Below are 11,257 nucleotides of genomic sequence, written 5' to 3'. Positions count from 1 at the left end.
CCCTCCACTTCTCCAGTGTTAGGCAATGTCACTTAATTATTTATTAAATATTGTTAACTTGGTAGATCCACTAAGAATAGACGTATTTTGCTCAGGGTTGACCTGGGAGTAATTTGGGAGCACCAAAAAATAAAGGAAACTTGTTTATAGTTGCACAGTTTGTAGATTGTAGTACTAGAATTTAAGCCTAAGTCTCTAGCTTTTCAAATCCATATTCAAATTGGCTTAATAGGATTTATTTATTTTATTTTATTTATTTTACATTTGTTTACCGGGATAGTCCGACTGGATACATGTCCATTTTCAGCAGAGGGCCAGGGAGAAAATCTCCAAATAGACAAACTTACATAGATTACACAAGAAGTCGGATAACATTAGAAAATATAAAATATAAAACAAAGTGATTATATAAAATGGTTTAGTAGTGTTCCCTAGTAGGGACTCACAATTCCCATGGACAGACACAATTAAAAGCAAGAGACGTCAGATTGGATATAGAGCTTGGTGACGTACTTGCATGTTATGATATTTACAGATTGTGCTTTCAGTTTATAACTTAATCAGGGTTGGAACACGGGCAAAGCCAGTTCACTTTGAGATACTTTTTGAGTTTTTTTTTTAAGAGACTTTTGAAGGATTGTAAGGTTATATAGTTTGGCAACGAATTCCAGACTTTGCTAACAAAGTTGGCAAACAGGGATTCACCAGCAGAGTCAGGGTTTCCAGCTTTGTAACCCTATTTTACAGATTGAACTAAAGTTTAAGCATGTCTGTACTTTTGCAATGTAGTATACAGACTGGATGGTTAAGATTTAAGCCCAGGTTTTCAACTTTAGACCTAGCACTTGCAGAGAGTAATGTCTCTACATGAAATAAGAACAGAAAAAATATAACTGACTTTGAATATAGGGCTTGCAGGTTATTTTGTATTTCAAACAATTTTAGGAATGATTTCCAGATGTACTTCTGGATTCTTTAAACCCACCGCAAAGTAAAATTAAGAGACACATCAGGTTCAAAGGAAGGAATAACAGCAAAGATGTTCATAATTTAGATGCCTGAGTGTGTGATTAGAATCAGGATCTGTATTTCACTACTCAACATTTCCATGTTGATCTGCAGCTTGTCAAAGCATATCTGACTGTAACACACACACACAAACACATACACACATGCACGTGCACACACACACACACACACACACACACACACACACACACACACACACACACACACACACACACACACACACACACACACACACACATACCTCTGTACCCTATATGTTTGTGTGGAGGGTGGGCTTGGCCACCTTAAGTTATATATGAGTTCCATAATTACTATACACTGGAGAAAAAGACTTAACCCCACTGAAAGTGGACCTCCAGCTCACAAAGTACAACACATTGTAATTAAACTACAATAGTCTTCTTTCAGTGGAAAGCACAATTATCGAAAAAGCCTCAATGAAGTGTAAATATACTACACAATACTGAGAGAAAATGTACATTTTTCACAAAATACTGAGGCATACGTGCTTTAACTGTCTCCAGATACTTAGAAAATTGGTAATCTTACACATTTCTCATGTGGGTTCATACATGCATAGGTTTAGTGAACAAGCTGAAAGCCTATTGGTCACTAAGGAGCTTGATGTCCCTGATCCCATGACCCATGATGGAACTTGCATTTGACCACATAGTCCTCCCAATACTCCTTGAAGAATGAACTGAAGGGATGAGTTTAATTGAAAGGAGAGTTTATTTCATAGGGGTGAGAGTCCTTGAGGTATGAAGTTATATTTCATGGAATGGTTGATACAAATTTTTATTGAAGGTGACTTCTCTCTTATGTTCAAGTTTTAAGGGGTGTAGGTACAAGCGAGGATGTTCTAAGCAGATTTTCAAATAATAAGGGTCCTTTTAGTGCTCTGTGTACCAGATACAGACTCTTCTCCCATGAGATAATATGATTTAAATGAGAGTGTGTCAGACAGGCAGACAGAGACAGAGAGAGGAGCCTTGGAACCCTCTGAATCTCTTTATACGGAATATTTGCACTATCCCCAATTATACAAGATGGCATGTAATTAAGTTACAGAACAAGATACAATATATTATAATTGAACTGATACTTCACTCTATGAGGGGGTAGTCTTACTTGTCTGATACAGCTCTTCTCCCACAGAGGATCAGGTAGACAACTCTTTGTGGTGGTAGAGGCTATGTGAATATCAGATGAAAGGTCGTCATCTTCAAGGACTCCGTGCTTTTTTACTATTTTTCCAATTTTTAGCTATTACCCATCAAACATGTATAAAGCTGCTGATGGTGGTGGTGAGTTACCTAATGCCAGAATTCTGCTTTATGGCATTGAAAGCAAGGTTACTGTCACTGTACCATTGGTATGTCATTTTAAGTACTGTTTGAAGGGGGATAATATCAGTTTGATTAAGAACAACATTCACAAGTTTTGTGATCATCTGCATATTTGGTGAGCCAGACATTGGAGTCTTTTTTGGCATTTGAGACAAAGATGCCAAAAAAAGAGTTGCCCTAGCCTTGTCCTGGCCTGCTCTGGTGGCGAAAAGGCATAATATTCTCACTATGGCACTGGCATCTGAAGTTCTGTTAGTGGCTCTGGTGCTTGATGGCACAGACAGGTAGGACAGGCTTGCCCATCCTGGAGATGGGGGTACCTGCTGACTTGGGATTTACTCAGTATTATACAGACTTTTGAGAGGTGATCTTTGCCTGGCATGCAAGGCATCCCTGGACTCTGTTTTGATGAATCTTTTGCACATGTGCAAAACAAACAGCATCAGAACTACTAGATTAAAAGTCTTAATTTCTGCTTGTGACATAAATAGGACATGTTGGACAGACAGATATGTTTCTCAGAAAATTCCCATTCTCTAGAACATGTGAAGGCGAGTTCCTCCCTAACTCTATTTAAGCTCAATTTGGATCAATGGATGGGTAATCGGAACTTCATCTCTGCTCTGACTCCCATGTCTCTGAGACAGTCAGTAAATCACCCCTATAAATCAAATATAAATATGTGGGTCACATTTTGGTTGTACAGTTAGGTTTTTAAGGGGTCTAGTAGTCATTTGCCTCTGTTCATGATTATCTTTCAAACTGTTTTTGTCCAACAAGCAAAAAACCAAAAAACAATTAATAAAATAACATTGTAAGATTTTTTGCAGTGGAACAAGCCCCCCATCGCGCCCCCTAACTTATATTACAGCTCCATTGTCATACAAAAAAGAGAAAGGACAATACCAAATGTTCACTGAAAGCAGCTTTCAGAGTTAAGTCCATCACGCTGTTGTCAATAGGACAAACAGGGTTTGGAATATCTGAATACCACTCTCACTGCTTGCACCACTGCTCTGTTACCTCAACCTCCATGGGGGGGGGGGGGTTAGAGGAATATCAGGATAACATAAGTGCTCACATCACCACCAGGGGAGGGCTTTGGCTATCAATAATAAAAACACCTTATTAACTGGGATGCCATCAAGAGCGTAAACAACCGTGATGTCATCCAGTATGATGGCCCCTGTCAATTAGCTGTCACCCCTGTGGATCTGGGGATTTCCCACCACTAAGAAACAAATGTGCCTCCAGTAGGAGGAGGAGGAAGGTTGAAAGTTGGCAGACAAAGAGGGAAAAAGAGTGTCTCGAGGACAGAATCATGAGGGACACACTTGTGACGTAGTATGGCGAGAATAGGAACCTGCTATTCTTACTTGTTACGGATAGCCATGTATCCAGTTGTGGACACAGATCATTACAGCTCCAATTCCCTTCAGACCCCTTTATGATACTATCATGGAGTTTAGTGATAAATGCTTTATCCAGGTTAAGGTAATCCAAATGAACCAATAAACCTCTATCCAGGGTAGTGGTCACACTCACAAAAAATATTTCAGTTTCTGCATACAAGACTTGCCTTTGACAAGGTCATGGAGAAGGAGGTCTTCCAGGTTAGTCTGAATGCATTCTATGATAATTCTCTCCACCACATTGCACATTATGCTTGTGAGGTTGATTGGTCTGCAGTTACTTGGTTCTGTGGAAGACTCTCCTTGTGGAATAAGGCCAGCTGCTTCAGATATTAGAGACATCGCCATTTTCTTAATACTACATCAGGAATGTGCTAAGGGGATATAATTAGGTATTTCTGACTGTAAAATTAGATTTCCTAGTATCACGTGTGGTCTCACGGAACTCATGTCTCTGATCTTACTAAGAAAAGAGATGACCATTTTGGGAATAATTTTGGGTGGGATTATGCTGTAGTGAGAAAGGGTGTGTAGTTTCCCATTTCTGGCCTGAAATGTGTTCTAAATCTGTAAGCTAGTGTGCTTGTTATATGTTTGGCTCTGTAATGGTGATACCATTGTTATAGCAGACTAGCATACTACATTCTTAGCTTATTAGCCTTTAGTTTTCAGAAGTGAGTGTAGAAGGCATTGTCCTGTTTTGATGGCATGTTTTATCTTGAATGGAACTTTGCATCCTTTGATTGTGTTTAGTATGTTTCTTTTTGGATTTACTTGAGTAAAGTTTGAAGGCTTTGGGTTCAGTTCCTTTTGGCAATATTGCCTCCAGTCTAAGCAATCTCACATGGACTGCTTCCATTTTGGTGTGAGTGGTATTCCCTGTGTCCATGTTGAGTTCAGTGTAGATGTTCACACTTATCAGGTCTGTGGTTTGAGGTGTGAAGAAGAAGGGTCATCAGTAAATCTATTCAGTATTTACTGTCCTTCACAGCTTTCTCCTGAATTTTTTAGCCTATCCACTAAAATTTACTATGTCAGTGTGTGTGTGTGTGTGTGTGTGTGTGCGCGCGCGCGTGCATGCATGCATGCGTGCGTGCGTGCGTGCGTGCGTGTGTGTGTGTGTGTGTGTGCGCGCGCGTGTGTGTGTGTTTCCGCATGTGCACGTATGTGTGCTCTATCTGGCCCAATAAATTACTAAACTTTCAGAGAAATAGAGAGTTCTGCAACATATGATGAAAATAGATGCACTGTGATTGGTTAAAATGATGGTAAACAAAAATATAAGCTTGCAGATCATGTACTTTTAAATTAATTTTTCCTCCCACTTGATGGATGACTGACTGCCTGAAAGGGCTGTACTCAGCAATACTGACAGCAGTGTACTTTTAGAGGTGCTTTGTTGACTACGAATATATGAAAAGCCATGCAGCATTTAAGTCAGCTGAGGAAAATCATTATACTTAGCTTTATAGCAATTGATAAAACTGACACTGAGAATGGAACAAAAATCACTATAAAGCATCTTAACAAGAATGAAGTCCAGTGTGCACAGTATGCAAGCTTTATTATTTTTATTTTACCCACTCATACAAACAGTGTTTAATTTGAAAAAAATCATTGGACAAGCAAATCACAGGAGCAGGCAGTTGGGGGAAGCTATGTCTTCCTAGTAGAGCAGGTTAGGTGAGAGGAGGTGTGTTGTCTTAGAAGAACACGGTGGGTGGGTGGGAGGAGCTGTGTCTTCTTGCTGTGTGTTGACCAGTAAGATCATGGACCACATAATCTTGCGATTGTTCAGTGACGTTGCAGAGAATTTCCATCTACAGGATAGAAATACTTGTATCAAAAAAAAACAATTCTCTTTAAAAACATATTTCAGTGTTATTAGTGTTGAACATATGGAAATTACAATCACTTGTAACACAATAAAAGTTGAGAAGATGCATTTACTTGCCTGGATCCTGTAATTTGGCTTTTGATAGTATCAGCACATTATGTCAGGCAAGAACAGGTATTCAGACACTTAGCCAATGAGTACATAGGGCAATATACACCCCCAATACGGTGTTTGGATTACAACATACTGCTTCAGAATAAAATAAGAGTTTAGCACATCACTGCATCAAGTTCATATACACAATCACTGAGTAGTTTAGGTCACTACTGAGCAGTTTAATGGTACATTGAGATTCAAACTCACAACCACTGGGGGGTATATTAGGGACAACATACTAGGGCATTAGAGTGCTACAATCCAACACTGTCACATCGGAGTGCAGTAGTACCATTACACCATGCAGCACACTATGGTACTGGAACCCAAACACACAGCATCCTGAATGCATTAGTATCATCGGGCTGGATCCCCCACTCATACACACAGACACACACACACAGACACACACACACACACACAGACACACACACACACACACACACACACACAGACACACACACACACACACACACACACACACACACACACAGACACACACACACACACACACACACACACACAGACACACACACACACAGACACACACACACACACACACACACACACACACACACACACACACACACACACACAACATACACTCACACACACACACACACACACACACACACAGACACACACACACACACACACACACACACACACACACACACACACACACACACACACACACACACACACACAGACACACACACACAGACACACACCCACACACACACACAGAGGAAAAAAAAACAGCAGCAAAAGTGTGCTTTGGCCAGTTTGGACTCTGTTTTACATCCAAGCTATTTATAATTGTCACCATCCAATGCTGATATATTTTCCCAGCATAAAAGCACACCAGAGCTGTGGGATTCAAAATGGTGGCCTCTTTATGTGGCATAAGCAGCACACCAGCACAAGGTACACAGGCTCAAAACTCCTTAATGTATGGCTATAGTAATGTCAATATGTTTTCACTCGGGAGGTAGTGGGGTACAGACTCAAAAAATAAAGATAACGTACTAGGGGCCAAAGGCCAATAACAAGCACTTTGGTTTGGCTATAATTTCAAACTGTCCATTCAAGTTAAACATTGCATGGAATTCTCTTATTCAGAAACAAGTCAGTAATACTGGCAGAAAAAGATACACACACACACACACACGTGGATTAAGTGTACTTTGGGTCCTGGGTTTTTTCTCCATGGATTTTCCTTCACGCATGCAAAAATACACTTGTTATTCTGGATTCAAATTTCTGATAATAATAATTATATGTACTATCTGATAAAGCAATACTCTAGTGTTTCCATTTTAACTCTTTGTAATGTCGAGCATTTTTTCCAGCAGGAAATAAAATGAAATTTAGTAACCAATAATAACAGAATTCCCTACTTCAGAACATTTTAGTAATAAAAAGATCCACAAAATATTGGGAAGGGAGCATTATTCACTTTTGTTCTGATAGGTGCTGATATTTTTATTTATTCAGAGGTCCAAAGTAAGATTTAACAAATGTATAGAAAATCCAGTACTTAAATGAAATATAATGCTTCTATAGAAACAGTTAAAATGGAGCCGCATCATGTAAACACACACACACACACACACACATAAAATACTGTTTCTCTGTTTGTATGTGAGCTATGTTATTATTAACCATAACAGAACTGCCAGGCTCACCACCACCTTGTATCATTTTTAGGTACTGTAGTTTTTTTATGATCTTGTGATGCAGAGATCACATCTTCTCTCCAGAAATGCCAGTACTAAGACATTATCCCCAGGATTCATAAATGGTTACCACAAGCAGTATGCCTTATCATGAGTGGGTCTGTACCCTCATCGTAATCTTTTCTGATTCAGAGACCACCCTATTGCACTGATTTTCTGTGAACAGGAATATCAGCATGGAGGGTGGTTCCACTGACCATGGTAAATGGTAATGAAGCAAATTGGGGGAGGGTCCAATACTAATTATCCATGTGCTGTCCTCAGAACTGCCTGTGGCTACTGATTTACTTTGCTGAATGATTCAGTGAATCACTTGGCTGAATAAATTACCACGGTTTGTGGAAAAAATTTAACCTCACCTAATGGCTTCTAAGGAACACATTGCTGTGCAGGAAAGTGCAGTGAAGCTCAATGATGACATAGGAGTAAAGGAGTGTGACTGTATGAGGAGATGTGTTTGCATGTCTACAAAGGTATGAATGGAGTCAGAAGATTGTGTGTGTGTGTGTGTGTGTGTGTGTGTGTGTGTGTGTGTGTGTGTGTGTGTGTGAATGTTTGAATGTGTATAGTGTAAGTGTGGAAGGTATTCATGCTGATGAGATGTATGGACAGCCAGAAGACACTACCACCACAAAAGGTTTTTGGCACTTTGGCACATGTGTTAGTAACATGTAATTTAGAGACATGCATATTGGCTAATAATGAAGTCTTCCTTATTGCAGCGAAAGCTGCCTTTGAATCGCATTTTACTCTAATTCATAAATTGACCGGGCTGCAGTCAGCAGTTTACACGATTGCTAGCAATTCTTTTTGAATTATACGGCATGTGTGTTCCTACTGATAGTGTAGTTTTAAATCTGTTTTAAAAGCTACATAGTTTTTGCTGCATGATGTAGCCATTTGTCAGGAGGTCCCATTTGCTTTTAAATCTGCTGAAAAGTTAATGCACAACAATTAATGTTAATCATACTGATTACTGCTACAGCAGCCTTAGCTATATGGGTTATATCCTGCATAGGATATAAAAGCCGGGGAGCTTCAATAGCTTCAGGGCCCCTTCCATTATCCCAAACGATTAGTCAGCTTGATCTGAGCTAACTAAGGCTTGGGTGCCAAGCCCCTTAGAGCTTTCCTGCTGCTAACAAGACCACTCCCATGTTGTCTTTTGAGGACTGATGATCTGCTAACACACATTTACTTTTGTATTGTTTAAATTTACTTTTCTGATAAAAAATACTTTTGAACTAAGGAAAAGTGTTTTGACTGATTGTCTTATGACTTTTATGTATTTTCAAACAGGTGCGCATTTTTTTAATTTGACAGTTTGAAAGTATTTAAAACTACTTTTTTCTGTAGATAAATTGTGTTTGTTTTACTTACTGGAGCTGAAAAGGTGTTTTAAAGAGCTTTTTACTTTTTCTTCTGGGTTCATTTTTTGCTGCTTTCCATTGTTACTGACTAGTGCTGCTAAATTTCCCCAAGAAAGAAGCATCGTTTTCAACATGACCATGAAACAAAATAATGGTCCCTTGGTCAGACCTTCTTTTAGCCACAAAGAGGAAAAAAAAGATTGTTAATCAGCCTTTGCCACCACAGCAGGCAAGTGACACTGCTAAAGCTGCTTCCTCAGTCCACTGAGGTTCAACCCTTTAGTTTTGTCCATACAGCCACCATGGACCGGGGATTAGCTATGTCCTCTGCAGCTACTGGGGTATCCTCAGTGAGCAAGACAGTGCCACTTTTGTTGATGATGGGAGAAGGGACAGGAAGTGTGACCCTGCTTTGTCAGAAAGTATGCCCATCCTGGGGAAGCTATAGCTGGCATTTCTAGGTCTGCTTTTTGTTTTCAGGAATCCTTATTAAAAAGAAATAGAAAACCTAGCATGTTTCTACTCCTGACAAAGTTTCTTTAGACAGAAGTTATTTGCTGGACTTGGCTCAGTGTCTTGTACAAGCTCTACACCAGTCTTATAAGGTGATTTATGGTAAAAGGAAAAGGAATTCCTCTTTCCCTGAGGAGGTTCAAGATGTTGAATTTATATGGGATTGTGAAGGGACAGAAACATTTTTCTCCTCAGATTCTTTATTCAGATTATGAGGAGAGTATGGTGTCTAATTCTCCCTGTGAGGGATTCTCTTTTTTCAAGACTGTTTCCAGGATGAACCAATGCTTTCAGTGAGAGTATGCTGTATATTATAATTTCTCACAAATGGAATTTCCTGAATCTTCACCTGTTTTTCCAGTGCTATCTACCTTTGAAAATGTTTATGTTGCAGCCTGTGGTTTCCCCTGAGTCTCAGTCTGCTGCCCCTAAGAAAGCAGATGAATTCTATAAAGTTCATAAGTCTTTTAAGTTTTTACACACTAATCCCAGACCTAACCCAGAAATAATGTTATATCTCCCCATTTCCTCCTGATAAAGAATACAAGGCTTTTGAAAAGTTTAGGAAAAAAACAGTATGCTTCTGCAAGTTTGATTTTTAGAATTGTATACTGTCAGGCTCATATATTCAAGTTTATTCTGACTAAATATGAAAGTATGATTAATGTTTTAGCTTCTGTTTGCTCTTGTTTGGAAAAATTCTGCTATATATAATCTGGTTTCTTGTATTTCTCAAGTCAGTACTAATTGTCTGAAATGTGTGTATGACTCTGTAAATACTACAGTTGGATCCAGCACTAGTTCATAGGTTCATAGGTTCATACTAGGCTATCTGCCCTAGGGCATTTATAAGTCTAGCCAGAATGTGTTTGGCTTTCACCACCCATTTTAAATTTATTTTGCTATGCCCTTTTTCGAGATTAGTATACTGTGCCTCTGTCTAACAGTGACACAGAAGTGATACCCGGGGTAAACCTACGATCTCCCATCCACTCATCAAGATTCCTCTTGAAGAGAGTCAATGAGGGACTCTGCCTAACCTGGACTGGGATTTTATTCCAGAGTGAAGGGAGCCTCTGGGTTATGAATCTGTCCCTCCAGCATGTCCTATTTATTTCAGTGCTGAGGTTCAAGTCTCTCGAGCGCATAGCTTGATGGGATTTGGATTTTCTGAGGTGCAGCATGTCCATTAATTCCAGGTTGGACATGGCTTTATACGTCAGGCACAGATCGCCTCTGAACAGGCGGTATGCCACTGAGTAGAGCTGGAGTTTCTTTAACCGGGCAGCATATGGCATCTGTTTGAGCCCTTTGATCCTCTTGGTGAGGTACTTTTGGGGTCTCTCCAGTTGCTGCAGGTGTCTGGTAAGGTACATCCCAAAAGGAGCATTGTACTCAATTATGGGCCTGATGAGGGATGAGTAAAGAGGCACGATGACCTCCCCTGATCTAGATGTGAATCCCTTCATGATTAGGTGGGCTATATAAAATGGTTTTCTAACCACTTTGGCCACGTGGTTGTCAAATGAGAGATTGCTATCAACTTGGGTCCCCAGGTCCCTAATTACTTCTTCTGTACTTAATGGATTACCACCTATGTGGTAATTTGTGGGCACTTTGTTTTTGCCAAAGGGGATGACTATACACATTTTGGCATTTAGCTTGAGGCCATGGCTCTGGCACCAATTGTCTGTTTCTGTGAGGCCCTTTTGGAGGATGTTTGTGTTGGCTGGAGAGTCGATTATGGCACCCAGTTTGCAGTCATCTGCGAACTTGGTCAGCCACAGTCCTTCCGTGTTGGCCTGTACCTCCGAGAAATATATACCGAACAAGAGAGGTCCCAGGACTGAGC

The sequence above is a fragment of the Protopterus annectens genome, chromosome 10.part0, assembly GCF_019279795.1.
Source record: "Protopterus annectens isolate FY-2018-M chromosome 10.part0, PAN1.0, whole genome shotgun sequence".
Taxonomy (NCBI): Eukaryota; Metazoa; Chordata; order Ceratodontiformes; family Protopteridae; genus Protopterus; species Protopterus annectens.
The sequence above is the reverse complement of the archived record's forward strand: the minus strand, read 5'-3'. Positions refer to the sequence as shown.